This window comes from Rousettus aegyptiacus, unplaced genomic scaffold (genome assembly GCF_014176215.1).
Source record: "Rousettus aegyptiacus isolate mRouAeg1 unplaced genomic scaffold, mRouAeg1.p scaffold_m13_p_10, whole genome shotgun sequence".
NCBI classification, from domain to species: domain Eukaryota; kingdom Metazoa; phylum Chordata; class Mammalia; order Chiroptera; family Pteropodidae; genus Rousettus; species Rousettus aegyptiacus.
In genome coordinates this window covers 44530328-44548386 of record NW_023416285.1, presented here as the reverse complement: position 1 = coordinate 44548386, position 18059 = coordinate 44530328, and the positions used below count along the sequence as shown (strand labels likewise).

The window sequence follows — 18059 nt, the reverse complement described above, 5'->3', positions numbered from 1 at the left end:
ACTAGAAACAAATTCTGTAATGAGTGTCTCCTGCAAACCACCAACCAATATTATTTTTTGGTGTGAATAGCTTTCCTATAAAACAAAATCAGGTGAATGAATACTAATGCCATGATTATTAACACTGTTCTGGCAGTTTTTACCAATTCAATTAGACAAGAAACAGAAACAAGGGGTCGAGTTATAAGAAATAAATTTATCATCTGCAACATTAAGACCAGAGGATTAAAATATTATTGAAACTAATGAGTGTTCATATAAAGGGTTGAATAAAAGATAAAAATGCAGAAAAAATGGAACATAAAAGCCTTACAATAGCAAGAAAATCCATAAAATATCTAGGATTATCTGTAATATGAAATGTACATTACAAAAAAACCCCATAAAACTCTGAGAGACAGAAACTTGAATAAATATTCCTAGAGGGTTAATTAAAATACTGTGAAGAAGAAAGCCACTCTTGCCAAATTAACTTAGAGATAGAAAAGAATTAAAAAAGAAAAAAAACCTCAAAGGGATTAATTTGGGATTTGACAGTGTTTCTAATATTCATTTGGAATAACTGTTGAAACACACAACTACATACAAATATTTGTGTCTAAGTCGGCTCTTTACAACCTACTTAATTCTAAAGAAAGTTAGTTTTATTTGGAGATTCACAAAGTAAGTCATTCAATGTCTCTACCTGTTCTTTTAGCAGTTAAATTAATAAAAAAAATTTAGCATTTATTACTTGGGAGGCTTCAAAACTGAAGAATGTTTTCTTAAAAAGTTTTTTTCCCCTGCGTATTATTTCTTTTGTACGTTATTACTTTTTATCCTGGATAACTTCCTCTAGAGAAATGTGAATCCCTGCAAAGCTCTGTGTTTTTTTTTAAAGTACCCACTGAAACCTTTCATTTACATATGAAACTAATTTTTGTACTGGCATAAAGATAGATTGGTATAATAAAAGAGTGGTAAATATTTGAATCCCAGTTCTGCTTCTTTCAGTGTTCTAATTTTTTTTTTAAGTAGATTAATATACCTACCTCAAACATTTGTTGTGAGGATAGTCACATAATTATTACCTAGCACAGAGCTTGGCACATACTAGAAACTTAATAGGTATGATTTCTTGTAAGTTATATTATGTCCCCAGCTTCTTCTTTCTCTTTATTTTCCCCGTTTATTTGTATAACCATTTACCTTTTTTAAATTCATTCTTTATTATGGTTAGAATATAGTTGTTCATATGTGAGTCTCCTGTGCTAGGCTGTGGTTTCTGAGAAGGAAATGTTCCACTCATCCACAAGTCTGCACAGCAACTAGTCCGATGCTCTCCTCATTTTTATCCCACTGATGCGAAAGAAAAGAAAAAGAAGGAGGAGAGGGAGGGAGACAGGAAAGGATGATGCTGATTCTCATGATGCATGTAATATGTCTGTACTCCAGAAACAAATTTTATTTCATTATATCTTAAGTTTAATAAAATCTAAGTACAGAGAGGTCCATTGACATGTACAAATCAGACTAAATCGGTGAGGAGCCAAAAATGAGCCACAAACTCATCTGTCCACAACATTTATTGAATTCCCACTATGTACTTAAATAATTTCAGGTTTCTGGTTCTTAATTCTATAGTCCATTCACAGTTTAATAGTGAAGAAATGTTGATATACTGGAGCAGCTGAAGTCTCATGTATTATAAAAGTCAAAAATAGACTTATGAGTCCCATAATAGCAATAGCAGCTTTGCCTTGCTCTACAATATTATTTTGTTTTACCGCATATGGTCTGGACTCCAGGGCTTTATTTATGTGCAGTGTGGTGGAATTATAGCTGCCAAGAGGACAATGTTATTATTATTATTTTTTACTCATACATATTAAACAAGTACAATTTTCTTGAATACCTAACTGGTCACTTATAGTAATTTTAATATCAATTTAACAATCTGAGTCTTCGATGAGAAGATATTAATTTTTAAAATGGTACTTGATAAAACTCTAAATTAAATATAACAAATGCAAAAATATAGGAAGAAGCCAGTCAGGAAGAGGTAGGATTTATGAAAAAGGTGGACCTTAAAGCTATGGGCAAATGTAAAGAAATAGAATGGGCCAGGAAGGGCATTTCACTGTGGGAACCATGAAAATGAAAGTAAGAAGACAAGACTGGATCCAGGTGAGTGAGCATTAAACATCTACATCAGAGAGGAATTGGAAGAAAAATGTGGATAGATAAAATGGGTTCAGATTATTCATGGCCTTGAATGCCAAGACCAGTAGCTTGGATTTGGTCCTGCAGATAAGATACAATCCCAGGGGTGTTCCTGGGTCAGGGAGGCCTTATGAAAGTGAAATGCTGGGGAGATGAGCAGACAGCACTGTGCACCCAAGTGGCCAAGAGGCAGAAGGCAGGGAAACCAGTATGGAAACTACTTCAGTGTTTTTGCATATGAAATCACTGTGATTTAATATAATCTTAAAAATGTGTCATGTCTGAGAATTGACCAGAGTTATTTCCATACAACAAACAATGGAGAAAAAGAGTAGGCAGCAGTTCCAGGCTGAGGCAGCCCAAAGTCAGCTTTTTTGAACTTACACTCTGCATCAAGGTGATCATGGGGGTCAGTAAAAAGGGTCCAGGTAAAAGATACCCTAACTAGGCTTTGGAAAATATGAAACAGAATGGAATCACCACTAGACGAGACAGGGAAATACACAGTTCTGAAAGTATTTCACAGTGTGTCCAATACTTGGCAAAACCTTATCTTATAAATATTACCTTTTTGTGAATAGCACTGTGCAAAGCCCTTTCACATGTGATATCAATAACTGGTATGTAAACTGCACTTACTATGTGCCAGGCACAGCTAATACTCACAATACTCACAACAAGATAGGAACAGTCATTCACTTTGACAGATGCACAAAGGATAGTAACCTACCCAATGTCATGTTGCTGGGACTGTTAAAGCTGAGATTGGGACCCAAGGGGCTAGCACCAGAGCCTGTGCTCTGAACACTACACTTGACTGCTTCTCATTCTACCTGCTCTTCAAGACAACTGCTGAACCAGTAAGATGAATCTGATTTGTTTGGCAAATCTTTACAGAATTCTTACCTGCTGGGCCCATCCTATGTATTAAATTTCCAATGATAAACTCCTATTCTGAAGAAGCTTATAGTCCAGTAAGCAAGACAGACAAATCAATCCACATTTTACTGATGAACAACAGAAACTCTAAGCTTTCATGAATTAAAAAACTTTATCCAACCACACAGCCAGAGGGTAGTTAGGCCAGGACTTAAATGCTGACTTTACATCTTCAAGTCTCATGCTTATTCCAAGTGATGTTGTTACTTCCTTTTTGGCCTATTGGGCAAAACCAAAAGAAAACAAAACAACAATATCATAACCAGGTCTATCTAGTCTAGCCAAACTTCTACAAATAGAACCTGATCTTGGTAAGAAGAAAACATTAAATGAAGTCATTGTGATTCTAAAGCAAACAGCACAGTTGATTTAAACTGATATACCACATGTTGGTTCAAAAGTTGAAAAATGTACCATTTCAAACATCAAGTGTTCTGCCATCAATTTTCACTAAAATTATTTCTGATGCTTTGAGTGAATCACTCACGCTGGGACCTTTTTCTCAAGGAAAACCAAGATAAATCCTTGTATGCTGAGAATCTAAAGATGGCCTCAACCAATTAAGTTCACAGTAATCAAAAACTATTTTCTTCTTTTCTTCATGCCTCCTTAATGCCCCCTAACAGAGACCTAGAATCCTCCTCGAATATGTAAGAGAATTGTCCCAAACTACCTAAGTATACCAGCCTGTGAAATTTGTTTTATCAAATTTGTATGGTCCATTACAGCTCTTCAGTGTGAACTACGATTCCTCACAAGGTGATGTTAAGCCCCTCTCAGTCCAAGGTGTAGCTGGCAACATCAAGGGCACCAAGGGTTCCTAAGGTGCTTTACCTACCAGGTGCTTCAATGCGCCACTCAAAGCCACGCCAGTGGTACATCTTTTTACTTCTTTTGTATTTTTCAAAAAGTCCTAATTGGGATCTATCATATATGTAGTGCAGGCAGCTAGCTAGTCACTATCATATGATGTGGAGGGTGATAATGAAGGCCTCTAGTGCCCCTATAAATCTTGTCCCACCCTGTCAAAGTAGCTGAATTTAAGGAAGAGAAGTTTGATCATACACAGTGATACCAGGGTTGTTAAGCAGGTTAACAGGTATTTATCAAACATACGTTATGAGCCCAGGCATGCCCCACGTAACCAAGGATAGGGGCGAGAGTTCACCAGTATCATTAAGATAGAAATGTAATCTTTCTTGATTAATTTAATATCTAATACATTTTCAGTAAAATGTAAAATATTTTTGAATTTTTACACAGCATATTGCAAGGGGCAGCAGGGTGTGGTGGAATGAAGGAATCAGGGTAAGTCTGCCATCTACTTTTCCAGCTTCATTTCTGAGCATCCAGTGATCCAGCCTCTCTGAAGTACCAGCAGCTCCCCAAGCTGCCCAGCTCTCTGCTAAGTGCTGTGAACACAAAGTCGAAGGCACAGTTCTGGTCCCCAAGCAGCTCACAGATAATGAGGAGACAAGTGCAGCAACAGAGGTCGGAAGAGGAAATGAGCGAGCTCCAAAAAGATGAAATCGAGCTAGCACTGAGGGTAGGTGGAGGGCACGCAAGGAGGAAATGACCCTGGGCTGTCTTCAGGGGTGTGGAGGCTTCCCAGGAAGCTGGGGATGTGGCACGGGCAGGGGCTCCATGGTATCCAGCCATTGTGTGTTGGAACCATCTTTTATGGTGCTCAGAGCATAATGGGTAAGGCAGAGTGTGGAAAAGGGTGAGGAGAGCAGGGGCCCGATCATGAGGGTGACTAGACCGTAGCAGATGAGGAGCCACTGGAGGTTTTTCTCCTCAGGTTTTTATGACGGGAAAGTGTGCTCATTGTAAATACGTCAGGAGATCAAGCAAAAGAAGATGACAAGTATTTAAATCCCACAATTTAGAGATAATCACTGTTAATACTGTGATGTATAGTCTTTTATATGTGTACATTTATATATTTTATATATATCTACATATACTATTTACATATACTAACATATTTTTCTTCAAAAATGAAATCATTTAAAATGTGGTACTATTTACATACAAAGGGATATTATTTAGCTTTAAAGGGGAAGGAAATTCTGATTACGATGTTAAGTTTCATGTTATATGTCTTTGGGCAATTAAAATAAAAAAATACAAATAAAAATTGGAAAAGAAAATCACTTAATAAAGATGTTTTAATACTTTTTTCACTTATTTCTGTGATCATCTTTCCATGTGAGACACATATACCTCCATCAATATTTCAGATAACTGCATGGTCTTCTATTGAAGAGCTCTACCTAAATTTATTTAACCTAGGAGAATTATTTTCTAGAATGGAAGAAATTCGCAAATACTTAGCTGATGGGAAGGAGCTAGTAAAGAGGAGAGAGAGATACAAGACCACCAAAGAGAGAGGAATAATAAAAGGTTCTGAAAGGAGGCATAAGGAGACGACATTCAGGGTTCAAGTAACGGGCCAGCCTTAAATGGAGAAAATGGATACCACATTCTCTGAGGAAAGGAGATGAAGACGTATGTGAATATATTTGCATGTGTAAAGGGAGAGTTTGGGCAGTTGAAGGAGGTGAAGAGACCGGACATCTCAGTAAAGTTAAAGAGGTAGGGGAAGTAGGGTATGAAAGACTTGGAAGGGTAAACAGCTATGTTTAGAGAATGGGGCACTTGGGTTAAGATTTCTGAGGTGAAGAAGTACCAGCTGGTCAAGAATTCGGTGGAGGATGGGGAATGAGTAGCTGTGGTTTAGTGGAGGTGAACTCATTAATTAAGAGGGTCCAATGAATTCTGATAATCTAGGATGGTGCTGTTGCCCAGGAAATAAACGGAAGTGACTGGGAACTGGAGGGAGGGTGGAGCTGAAAAGGGCAACAGGCAGTTTACCACAGTTAGCCTTGAAGTTGGGGGTGACAAGCTTTTCATACGACGACCCATAGAGGAGGGTGAGACAGCAATCACAAAAGGCCGAGAACTTTATTAACCATGGATTCCCTGTGGTGAAGAAGAAAAGAATGTGGGAAATCAACAGAGGACTAGAAGTAAAAACGTTAAGAGGGTGTGAAAATACAAGATATGATACATGGGGGTAGGAAGGTGGGTATGAGAGGTCGTGTTGGCACAAAGTCCTGCAGGAGGTGGGAGGACATGGGGTTATGGACACAGGTGGATGGCTAGGCTTGACTAAAGGAAAGAAAATGACCACTGGACCCAGGTCTAATCTCAGAAAAGTAGTAAGAACTGTTAGTAAGTTTGCAAAGAGACAGCAGTAAAACTTCTAGTTCTCAGAGTACATTTCCTAGGACCTCCAAATTCTTTTATCATGATTTATTTTTCTCCACAGCCCATTAGCCACATACTATACTATTTCCTTGTTTATTTCTGGTCATTCTTCCCCACTAGAATATAAAGCTCCCCGAGGACAAAAACACTGTTTCGTCCACTGCTCTATCACCAGCACCTAGATCATGTCTGCATATAGTAATGCCTCAATAAATTACACCTGTGGAATGAATGCATGAGTGAATGAATAAATAACGAAGGCCAGCTAGGATAAGGATATGTTGGCCAGGGCCTCCTCCCGCGTGGTACCTTTTGTTTTTTCCATTTCTCCTTCTTCATGGGACTTCTCCTTCCGATCCTACGAAACTCAGCTTGGGTGTCACCATTGCTGGGAAGTCCCCCTGATGTCTCTCCCTCTATCTAGGACAGCTGCCTCCTCTTGGGTGCTCTCATGGCACCCTCGGATTCTTCCCTCTATTATTATGCTTACTTGGCTTTGTGATAACTGTTTACATGTCAGTCTCCTCCACTAGACTGAGCAAGAACAGCATATCTCAAACACACAGTAGGAACTCCATGAATGTTTGCCGAAGATATAAATGGAAATCATTGGACATGTGAGTTGGTCAATAAGAGCCAATATTTTCACTTCTTTGAAGCTTAAATCTACCACACAGAAATTTACATTTGGCCCCACTGAGCAAGGCGGACCCTGTTGCCAAGGCAAACAGGTGGGAAAACAGCTCGGCTCCTGACAACCTATGATAAGCTGGAGACCTTCTGTTTAAGATACAGTAGGGGCTCACTGTCTTTCACACGCCCACTCCCCTGCCTATCTGCCTGCAGGCTTGCCTGTGATGCCATGATGGAGCATCAGAGGACATGGGAGGCCTTGTCCACCTGTGATGCTGCGCAGCCTACAGAGTGTGGCAGAACACCTGGAGAGCTTTTAAAAAGTGTCTGATTATTGTGGTCTGGGGTGCAGCTTACACTTTTATAGCTCTTCAGATTCTATTGCACAGCCAGGGTTGAGAACCTCTGTCCCTTGGCCTCTTGCCATTTTCTCCTGGCTTGTGGCACTGTCCAAGGTAGTAACTCGTCAAGCACTTCTTTACCCCAATGTCTGCCCAAGCCGACCATGGGCAAGAGTCAACGGTTGTTTGAACAACTCAGTGGAAGGATGCTACACCTTAGGGTATTACCAGAAGCCAAACTATAATTGTACTGGAGGAAATCGCACCTTTGTGTTCAATGTAAATCTGCACTGTCCAATAGCCAAACATGGCTATTTTAATTTAAATTAATCCAAATTAAAATTTTTTTTAATTAAAAATTCAGTTCCTAAATTGTGCATTCAAATGCTCAATAGCTAGTGGCCACTGTAGTGGATAGTGCAGAAATAGAACATTTTCATTACCACAGAAAGTTCTATTGAATAGTGCTTATAAAAAATAATCTTTCTTCAGAAAATAATCTGGAGTGGTTATATTCGTTTTCGGCTAATCATGGGCAAAATGAGCTACATGGTATGCAGAAAGTAAACAAACTGATTCTCTGGTCATTTTTTCTTAGCAGTCACACCTAGATGAGTGAGAATGGCCCATTATACCCCTCTGCATGAAGGAGAATAAGAAAGGAATTCTGTACTCCCATGCACAATTTTTTTCTGAATAGTATACAGATGTACATGCATATAACTGAAACTAAAAGTTTTACAAATCAAAATTTAAGCTGACTATATATTTTGTACTTGGATATTTTCTTTATTATTCTATTATTTTGTTTCATTAAAAAAAATAAACCTACTTAATTGCATTCAAAGCCCTGGTGAAAAATCAGTTTGAAAAATCAGTTGTCCACACAAAACTGGGACTTAACTTCACACTGCAGAGTTAATAACCAGCTAGATAATAATTAATAGTCAGCACTTATTGGGTACTTACTATATGCCAGGCACTGTGTTAAATACTTTGTATTTATTACTTATCCAAGTCTCATAATAAGTGTATAGGATAGGTATCCTAGAACTGTGAAAGGTCTGAGATTTTATGCTATTTGCACGAGTTAGCCCGCCATAGTTTCCTGAATGCTGGCAGAAGACACAAGACTCCTGGGTCAGAGACAAAAGATTTTATTACTCACAGCAATAGCAATAGCATATTCATATCAGCATGTTCTTGCACCAGTCCCCCAGCTCCCATACCCACAAGGTATCACAAAGAGGACTACGTAACACCTGCACATGCAGTGAGTAGCCTAACTGAAAAGGAACTCTGACCTGGGGAAACTCAAATCTATTATACTGGATATAAGCACGCTTGCCCTTTACTTCTGAGGGCAATACTGTCTCTATCATTCAAGGCCGTTCACTACAAACATCCTTGAAAAGACAATCCAGAACAAAAGGGCAATTAGTGCCTCTCTTTGCAAGGTCTGTCAAAATGCATGGAACGCATGGAGAACTTTCTCCTAATTAGTAGGCATCATACTTATCCTCGTTTTGTATATGAGGAAGCAATACCTTAAAAAGCATTAACTAATATATTCAAGGTTACACAATTAGTGACCCAGATCTATATGACACCTAAGCCTATACTGATGACACTTTCTTTCCCAACCAACAGACAGTGCAACAGGAAGAAGACATTTATCATTCATTTTGTCATTCAGATGTGAAATCTGTCCCTATAGAAAGCAATTAGCTAGACATAATTTGCAACAGGCCATTTTTTTTCCACATTTTTTTCAAGGACCCTAAAAGAAGAGTGTCATAGGAACAGAGGTCAACAAACTTTTCCTATAAAGGGACAGATAGCAGAGATTTTCAGCCTTACCAGCCAGTTGGGCTCTGTTTCAACTACTCAACTTTGTGGTGGTAGTGCAGAAGCAGTCACAGGGAATGGGTACCAATGGGCACAGCTGTGCTCCAATAAAACTTCATTTACAAAATAGTTTGCCAACCCCTGTCCTCAGATAATCCGGCGAAATACAAAAAAAAATTACATAATATAATTTCTACACACAAAGAAACGACGATTTAATTGGAGAGACAAGGTAAATATACTGCAAAGCAAGCAAACCAGGAGATGTATGAAAATGAGGGGAACCTAGGTTCAACTTCAGAGTCTTATTAAGTCAGTCTAGATAAACGAAATGCCAAGAACTAATGTAAAATATTCATAGGCTAAAAGTAGAATGCAGTCTTCACAACATCTTTCTGTGATGACTGTGGTCATGCCAAGACTCTAAGAAATAAATGATGTGACTTTCAAAGGCTTTTTCTAGCCCTTAGATGTTCAAGAGTGGAGCCCTTATTCTTATCTTTAATTTCCCGTGATAAAATGAGCTAAATCCTGTGTGATGAATAAGGAAAGAGTAACAGTGAAAAAAAAAAAGTTACTCTGGCCAGGGACTATGCTAGGGGTTTCACAAATATTGCCCTATGGCTAATATAAACACAATTTCTGAATTGTCAAATTTATGGTAAGTGAACATTCACTGGGTTCAATGGCTTGATCTTAAAAAAGCACAATATGCCACTATTTGATTACAACAGTAGCCTTTTACCAAATCGGTTAATGGAAAAATTTTCTTTACTTTTATACCCATATGTATAAAAAATAAAAATAAAAACTTTTGTATACAAATGGTAACCCATTCCTTCTCATATAAATCAATTTTTATTCCACATGCAAGCTCAAATTAAAATGGAAAAACACCAATCAAAATGTCATGGGAAAGGCAATCAGCTTTCTCAAGAAAAATTCTATTAGCTGCTAAAATTACAAGGAGATAATACGGTTCTTGTGAACACCAAGCTGTCATTGAAAAGACTGGAAAAATTTAAAAATGGCATATTTTTGAAGTCTACGCTGTGTGGGAACAAAACACTGCATGGAAGAAAATCTGTCACTGTAAGTTAATATTCCTGCTATTACATGTAGGCATATTTTAGTTACTAGTGTTTCTATGTAAATATACTTTAAGTTTTAGTGAAAAGAAGAATTCAGAAATTTCAGGACAATTACTTTAAAAAATTCTAAGTCTAATTTAAACACGCCAAGTTCAGTAAAAATTACATTTTTATTTGGAATGCTTTTCAATGGTATTAACATTTCTTAATTAATACCATTTCACTCATGAAGCAACAAAATAAAAAATAATTTGAAAGGCTATGTTATTAAGCAGCCCAGTTAAAAAATATAACACCCTTTTAGCTATGTACGGTTTTTATTTATGCTTTAAAACCCAATTATTACCATTTAAAATATTTTTCTGGCAGCTAAGTCATCGTAAGTGTTAAAAAATACCAGGAAGTCTACTTTGTTAATAAATAAAATGTCTGATGTGTAGTAAGGCTATGCTATTTTTGGAGACATTTATGTTTATATTTAGTTGAAAACCATTATTTTATTCATTATAATTGCTTCAGAGTTAAATTATACCATTTAAACTACAGGCTAGTTTCCTCTACTGCCATAGTTAATCACAATTACTTCTTAAGCTTTGTCTACATTTGCCTAAAAGTATTACATGATTTTCAATGTTTTTTCAAAGACATTGTCACTCCTTTGTAGTCCACAGATAGTCTATATCACTGTCCTCTGAGATGACAATTCTGCAGCCTAGAATAAAATCTGAATATCTTAAGGATTTTTAGTATGGTAGACACAGCCTCTGTACTTTTTAAAGAAGAAAAGTAAACAAGATGACAAGCTGTTGCCTCTTCTATTCTATCTCACAAAAACTATGGGCAAGTGATGGTTTATATTTAGTTTGACCTTTAAGGAAAACTGAAATCTACTTCCACTTCCAAAATGAAATTAGTTTTACTTTCTAGATTGCACTGAAGGAAAAAAAAAAAAAAAAGGATTTCTAGCCTGAATTCAAAGACATTTCCTTTTATATCAATTCTTAAAAACAACAGTGCTTTCCACTTCTTAAAATTTAAATTAAAAGGTATAAGTTTCCCATTATAAAATAAAAGTCTTAGGGATATTATGTATGCATGGTGACTATAGTTAGTAATACTGTATTGTATTACTAAAGTTGTTAAGAGAATAAATCTTAAAAGTTCTCAACTCAAGAAAAAAATTTGTAACTATGTGGTGATGGATGTTAACTGGACTTATTGTGGTGATCATTTTACAACATATACAAATATTGAATAATTATGTTGTACATCTGAAACTAATATAATTATATTGTCAAATATATATGTGTGTGTGTGTATATATATATTTCATTATATATACATACATACATATATATAATCTCGTGAAGCACTTAGAGGCAAGCAGTAATTTTGGAAAAAAAAATTTAGAATGTAGTAAAAAAAAAAAAGTGGAGGATTTAGAGGATGGACATCTGTTTAGACCATTTGTCACTATTTGCTACAAACCAGTATGCAGACATTAGTAGTGGTTAGGAGGGAGAGACTGAGCTCTAGAGACACAATTTGTTGATAGTCTGGGATATTAGGGTTTTCTCTGGGCATCAGGCTGCCTATCTAAGGGCATTAACCTTCAGAGGCCACAGGCTGGCAGCAGTGAGGTCTCTTCCAGCCTAAATACGCAAGACATCTCTCTCATTCATAAAGCCTCATCTCACACAGAAAACAACTATCATCACCTCATTTCTGTACTTGTGCCATGCTGTGCAATGTTTGAGTCTTACAGGTCTGCAGATGTCCATCTATGTATCGCTATCACATTGCAATACGGGAGGGGAGATAGTTGAACTCACAGGCTCTGTCAGCAGACTGCGGGAGTTCAGATTCCGCTCTATGACTTACTGGGATGTAGGTACTATGGCCATGATCATGGCAGTGCCTATCCCTACATCAAAGGACTGCTGTGAAAAACAAACAAGATAATACATGTAAAGCATGGGGTCCTCTGTAAGTACTTAATAATGCTACATGTTGTTATTAACTATTACATGTCTCGGATCAGTGTTTGCCATGTTGGGTCCCAAGCCTAGCTTCAGAGGCAGTATTTTACATCATGATCCAGTATACAAACACACATTTTATAATAATAATACAAAAAATGACCATGCTTATATAGGGCTCACTATAAACAGACTCGGCAGCGTTGAGTCAGGATTTGAACACAGGGGTTCTATTTCTGTAGCGCTCTTAACTACCATTCTCTACTACCTTGTGGCCTTGTACTTGCTACACATGGGAGAACTAGGAGTTTCATCAAATACTAGCAACCTTTACCAAGAGGGATGCACAGTGATAATCCCTATTCTACTATATATCCCATTTCATTAAAAAAAAAAAGTTGATCCTAACCTGTTAAATTGATTTCATATCCAAGACACATAGTTTGAAAAATACTATGTTATATAAAAAATTTTAGAAAAATTAATAAAAAAGTAAAAGAAGTATATGTATCTCATTCTACCATGTATCGTACATTGTAAATCTCCACATACACATACAAAAGAATTGTGTGGGAGCATTTCCTAAATTTATTCAAGTATCCCCATCCCCTTGTGGGATGGATACTAATTTGGGAAATGTTCTCCTAGGGTGTTAACACCTTTAGTGCAGAGACAATTTGGAGGTGAATTTAATTTATATTTTAGTATGCACAAATGCATTTGACAGATTTCTAAATAACTGATTGAGGGAGAGTCCCTCCCAAAGAAGGAAGACCCCCCACCCCAAACCCCGAGACCTTAGCTCTAGCCTAAGGAGAGGTATCCGACATACTTAGGCTGAATGAGGGACAGTCACATGAAATATGAGAGTCAGTATCTTGTGAAAAAGCCTAATTAAAACTGTGTCCTTCTCAATGGTCAAAATAATGGATTTAACCAAAACAAATTAGTTTAAAAACTGAAACAACTTGGTACATGCTAAAGAAAATCCCCTATTAATGATTTTATCAAAAGTAATGGTAGGTTATTTTTTAAGTGGACTTGCTCATCCACAGGGTCTAGGCTGAATGAGAGGATCTGGGTTTGAAGCCCAAGGGAAAGAAACCAGACAAGAAGGGCCCAGAGGAGGCAGAGGTTTTAGCCACTCCTTGGAGCAGGGGCACTCACAGTGACAGGAGAGGAGGGAGTAAATGGTTGTGCATTACAATGATTTCTACTTCTCTCTCTCCCTCCCTTCATAAAATTAAAAAGTGCAGAAACTGACTCTAAGAATAAATGATGCTATAATGTGCAAGAGAGTGAATTCAAGCAAGTTCAAGAACAGAAACACATGGGGCCAAGCATCTAAACAACTCTAGGTGATGCTTGTTTTTGTGGCTAGCAGATATATGGAATTCAAAAAAGGGAAACTTTATTTTTAGAGTTGGACTTCAGCATAAAGCACCTTCTTCAGAGTAAATGAAGTTTTTTGGTTTTTTTGTTTTGTTTTTTATAAGAACAGCATTAGGGTCAGATCTTCATTCCTGGTTCTATCACCACCAATTTCTACTTTCTTCTAACTAAAGAAATATTGCCATCAAGCATTACCTCTGCAGGAAATGGGTGGAGAAAATTTAGAACTGCACTGTCCAGTATGGTAGCCACTAGCCCCATGTGGCCATTTAAATTAATTAAAATTAAATAAAAATGAAAATTCAGTTCCTCACTTGCACTAGATACTTTTCAAGTTCTCAATAGCCCCATGTGGTTCTTGGCTATCACATTGGGCAGCTTATAGAACATTTCCATCACTGCAGAAAGTTTTATTGGACAGCACTGATCTAGAAAAAGGCCATTTACAAGTGCTAAAGTAAAAACTGTTTATTTCTCATTTGGTAAAAGAGTTCCAAATCCTACTCAGTAGAGCTGGCTTGACTTAGAATATTGTGGGGTTGAATTTAAAGGCTAGTGCCAAAGATTCCATTATTATCTCAAAATATCCTTCCATCTGGCCTGTCTAAAATCTCTTTGCATTGACTTTCTACTGCGACAAGCTGTCTTTCAAAATCCAAATATACCAGGAAATGATATTTGGTGATCACAATAACTTGTTAAAGTTGCACTAACTTATGAGCTAGTTTGAAAGTGCTTAGAGCACTTTATCAAAAAACATAAAGATACATGGTACCATCAGCTCCAGGAATAAAAGTTTATGATTAAAGTAGGGACCCAATTCTGTTGTTATCATTAGGATAAGGAAAATATCTCTTATACGCCTGGGTCTGTCCCTAGCCTTTTCATGAACTTAGATTCAGTAACACCTGGTCTTTGCATCACATTTTGAGGACTTCCGGACATATCTCATTCGAGTGTCACAGAACCTAATCACCACTGTAGTGTGAATTCTGAGCATTACAGATCCTTCTGAAGGGGAAGACTAAGAGGGAATACATTATCTTGTCTGTGTCTGTCTTGCTTAATTGGTTACTGAACTAATCCCTTGTGGCCAGATTATAGTGAAACGAAGTGATTAGGATTGCCAAAGCCAGCTAGCTTTCCCTCTATCATGAATCCAGGTGCCCAGCTAATCTGGACACTGTTCTCTAGTGGTGTGTCTAGGCTGCAAGGGAAACAAAGCGGGAGGACAGACAAGAGTGTAAAGCAAAGTGATCACAAAGCAGGTAAAGTGAGCAAAGCAAGCAAGCAAACAAACAAAAAACCCTGCAAGGTAGTTGTAACCATGATTGTGGTAGTTCTATAACAAAGCCTAAACAAAAGGCATTATTGTGTTCATGCAAAAAAAAAAAATTATTACACAGAGCAAATCTCTGCAAGGAAACCTGTAAAAGGTTATTGATGTGAAATACGTGAATTAAGCTATTGTCATAAAGACACTTTAATGTTCATTTAAATAATCCAAACAGATTGCATTTTCCAAGTACTTTGCTCAATGTCAAAACATCTGCCATCTAGTTATTATTGTTAGCAAAACTTCTTCATCTTTTGTCCAGTTTCTGAGCTTCCAAATTGGGGAGCTTGCAAAACATTTATTGAATAATGCATAAATAAAGGATATGCTATTAAAATTCCTAAGTTTATGCCTTGAAGATTAAACTCACATTTCTAGTTCATTAAGATATGACAGCTATAGCCAATCTTGGAAACATGGTATCTCTAGGACATGTAGAAGAAAAAGTTTGGGATTTAATGCATGAGAGCTGAGACTGTTAGATTCTTTGATCTGTAAACATCACATATACGAGCCTAACAATTTTTCTTTGAAAACTTTAAGTAGGTCAACTTATTAACTGCTACCATGGAGTTTATACATCCACATTCACCTATCATTTTGATGAACTGCAGCCCAGAATGGCATTACAACCCAGCATTATTAAAAATCTGTCTTTGATTCAAGCAGAGAAATGAAGAAGCAGAAACTAACATTATCGTTTAGGCTTTGTTATTGTAATACATCCAAGAGCTGTGTGTGTTTTTTCAATATACATCATTAGTCTATTTGGTTTTCTAACAGGACCTCTAATGTAGGAAGTGGGAATGTGTCCATTCAAGGAGAGGGGTTTCCATCCTAACTAGGCTGTGTTCTTACATTGATAGTTACGATCCTGGCTCAACTGTGAAAGACAGAACAAACCTGACAAAGGAATAAAAGGAAGGAAGGAAGGAAGGAAGGAAGGAAGGAAGGAAGGAAGGAAGGAAGGAGGGAGGGAGGGAGGGAGGGAGGGAGGGAAGGAAGGAAGGAAGGAAGGAAGGAAGGAAGGAAGGAAGGAAGGAAGGAAGGAAGGAAGAGAAAGGAAATCAGTGAAGTGTTTGGAATATAAAAAAGTGCAGTGGAGGTGAGGGATGAGCCGAGAGAAAAGGAATATGAATTTAAAACGGGAAAACCCTCTCATTCTCGATTTATTTAAGGAGGAGAAAATCACCAAACAGGAGCTCTTTCCATAACCCAAGCTAATCACTTTTTTATCGTAACGTATGACCAAAAACAGCCTCGGTAACCCACCACCGCCACCTCCCCAAATAAAAAGAAAATCCCATTTCCTCCCCAGTGTGCGCTCTGGAAAGGAAAGCAAGACTGTGCATTTAGAGTGGAGGGCAGCGCAGACGGCGAGGCAAGTTGGTGCCTCCTTCCCCATCCCCAGCTCCCCCAGCCAACCTGACTCGACTAACGGAAAAGTGAACGGCGAATGGCAGTGACACTAGGAGGCCAAACTTGGGGTCGCTTCCGACCAGAGTCCACCCGACAACAAAAGGCCCGAGGTGTCCAGCTAGGCAGGCGGGTGGGGACACCTGTCAAAGGACGGGACCGGCCCGGCAGCCGGCGGGCGGCGCAGGGGCTCGGCGGCCAGCACTGCGGCGGCGGCGGCGGCGGCGGGCACTGGGGCGGCCGCCTCGGCGCTCCGGGAGCCGCGGGGCGCGGGCAGGGACTCAGGACGCTGCCTCGCACCCGCGCCGCGCTCGGGGCGGGCTGCCCAGCGCCCGGAGCGCTCAGGGGAAGGAGCCGGAGCCGAGCAGCGGCCGGAGCCGAGCAGGGGCCCGCGGCCGGGAAGCCCCCGCCGAGCCCCGCTGCGGCGCGCGCCGCCTCGCTCTCCGCCGCCGGGCGGGGCGCGGAGCCCGGCCCGACGCCCCCTGGCTGCGCGGCGGGCCCGGGCGGAGGCGGGGGCGCCGCCGGCGCTGCGCCTACCTGCTCCGGTGCGGCGGGGCCGCGGTCGCCTTGCGGGGCGGTGACCTGCGGCGAAGGCGGCAGCGGTCTCCGCGAAGAGGGCGCTTCTTTCAGGAAGGGGTGGGATCTGCCTGCCCGCCGCGCCGCGGCCCGCCCCCGACTTATTCTGGGGTCCCCGCTGCGAGGCCGCCCAGCGAGCGCTGCTCTGCCCGGGCCTCGGCTTCTCCCGCCCCTCGGGGCCCCGCATAGTTACCTGGGGCTGGAGCCGAGTGTGGACGGTCGAACCGCTTCTTTCCAAAGCCTTTGTGGATGCGATTGCCTGGCGCTCCTCACCCCGCAAAAGGAAGGACGGAATCGGATCCTCCGCCTGGTGGTTATTTATTCCTGACCTGTTGTAACCTTCTGGCTGGCTCCCTTCTGTCCGTACACCTAGGATTTTTGCACATAACAGCTAAAATTCATTTTCATGCCCATTGGCTGAATGCAGTTCTCCGCCACTCGGCAGTCTCCCGCGGTTTTCTTTCACCGTAAAGAACAAACACAAGGCCAACTTCTGACCCTGGCAATAAATAGCGGACTCCAAGGCCGCCCTCCCAGCGCCGGCTTGTTTTCTTCCACCCAACGTCTCCTAAGGGTCTGTTACAAAACTGTATTCATCAGCATTTTAATGGTTTCCCTCACCCCAGACCCCAACCTACCAGTGGCACCCTGTCAATGACCTCTAGCAGCGACTGGATAGGGGCCATTTTTATCACACGCTCGCCACTAACTTCTATTCCAAACATAGCCTTAGGGGGTCCTCCTTTATCAACCTGTCTTAGGCTGACCTTTATTCTTGGGGGGTGGGGCTGGGTTTGGGGGGGGGCCTCCGTACCTGTCTCTATTAATCTGTTGCCTCTCAAAGCACACGTTTCAATTTCTCCAGTTTAAGGTTCCGGAACTCTCCTTTCCCTGATAACTCTTGTGATTATTGTCACTTATGTATAATATTAATTTGTTGTTACTGTTTTTTTCCTGGTTACTAGACTGTGACCTTTTTGAGACTAGGAATCTGACCTCTTCTATTGTCCTTACCTTAACAAAGGGACTGTTA

General features: G+C 39.7%; 1 protein-coding gene across 4 annotated transcripts in view; it reads right to left on the bottom strand.

The window, feature by feature from the left end:
• Window positions 1-17508, bottom strand: part of TMEM150C (transmembrane protein 150C) — a 68666-nt gene extending 51158 nt beyond the window's left edge. Inside the window, exon 1 of one of the 4 annotated variants that reach the window (XM_016156249.2) lies at window positions 17220-17508. The gene's annotated coding sequence lies outside the window, so the exon portion shown is untranslated. Of the gene's footprint in view, window positions 1-16987; window positions 17096-17219 lie in introns of those variants that run through there. The other 3 variants (XM_016156251.2, XM_016156252.2, XM_016156250.2) reach the window with 3 other exon arrangements.
• Window positions 17509-18059: the final 551 nt, after the last annotated feature.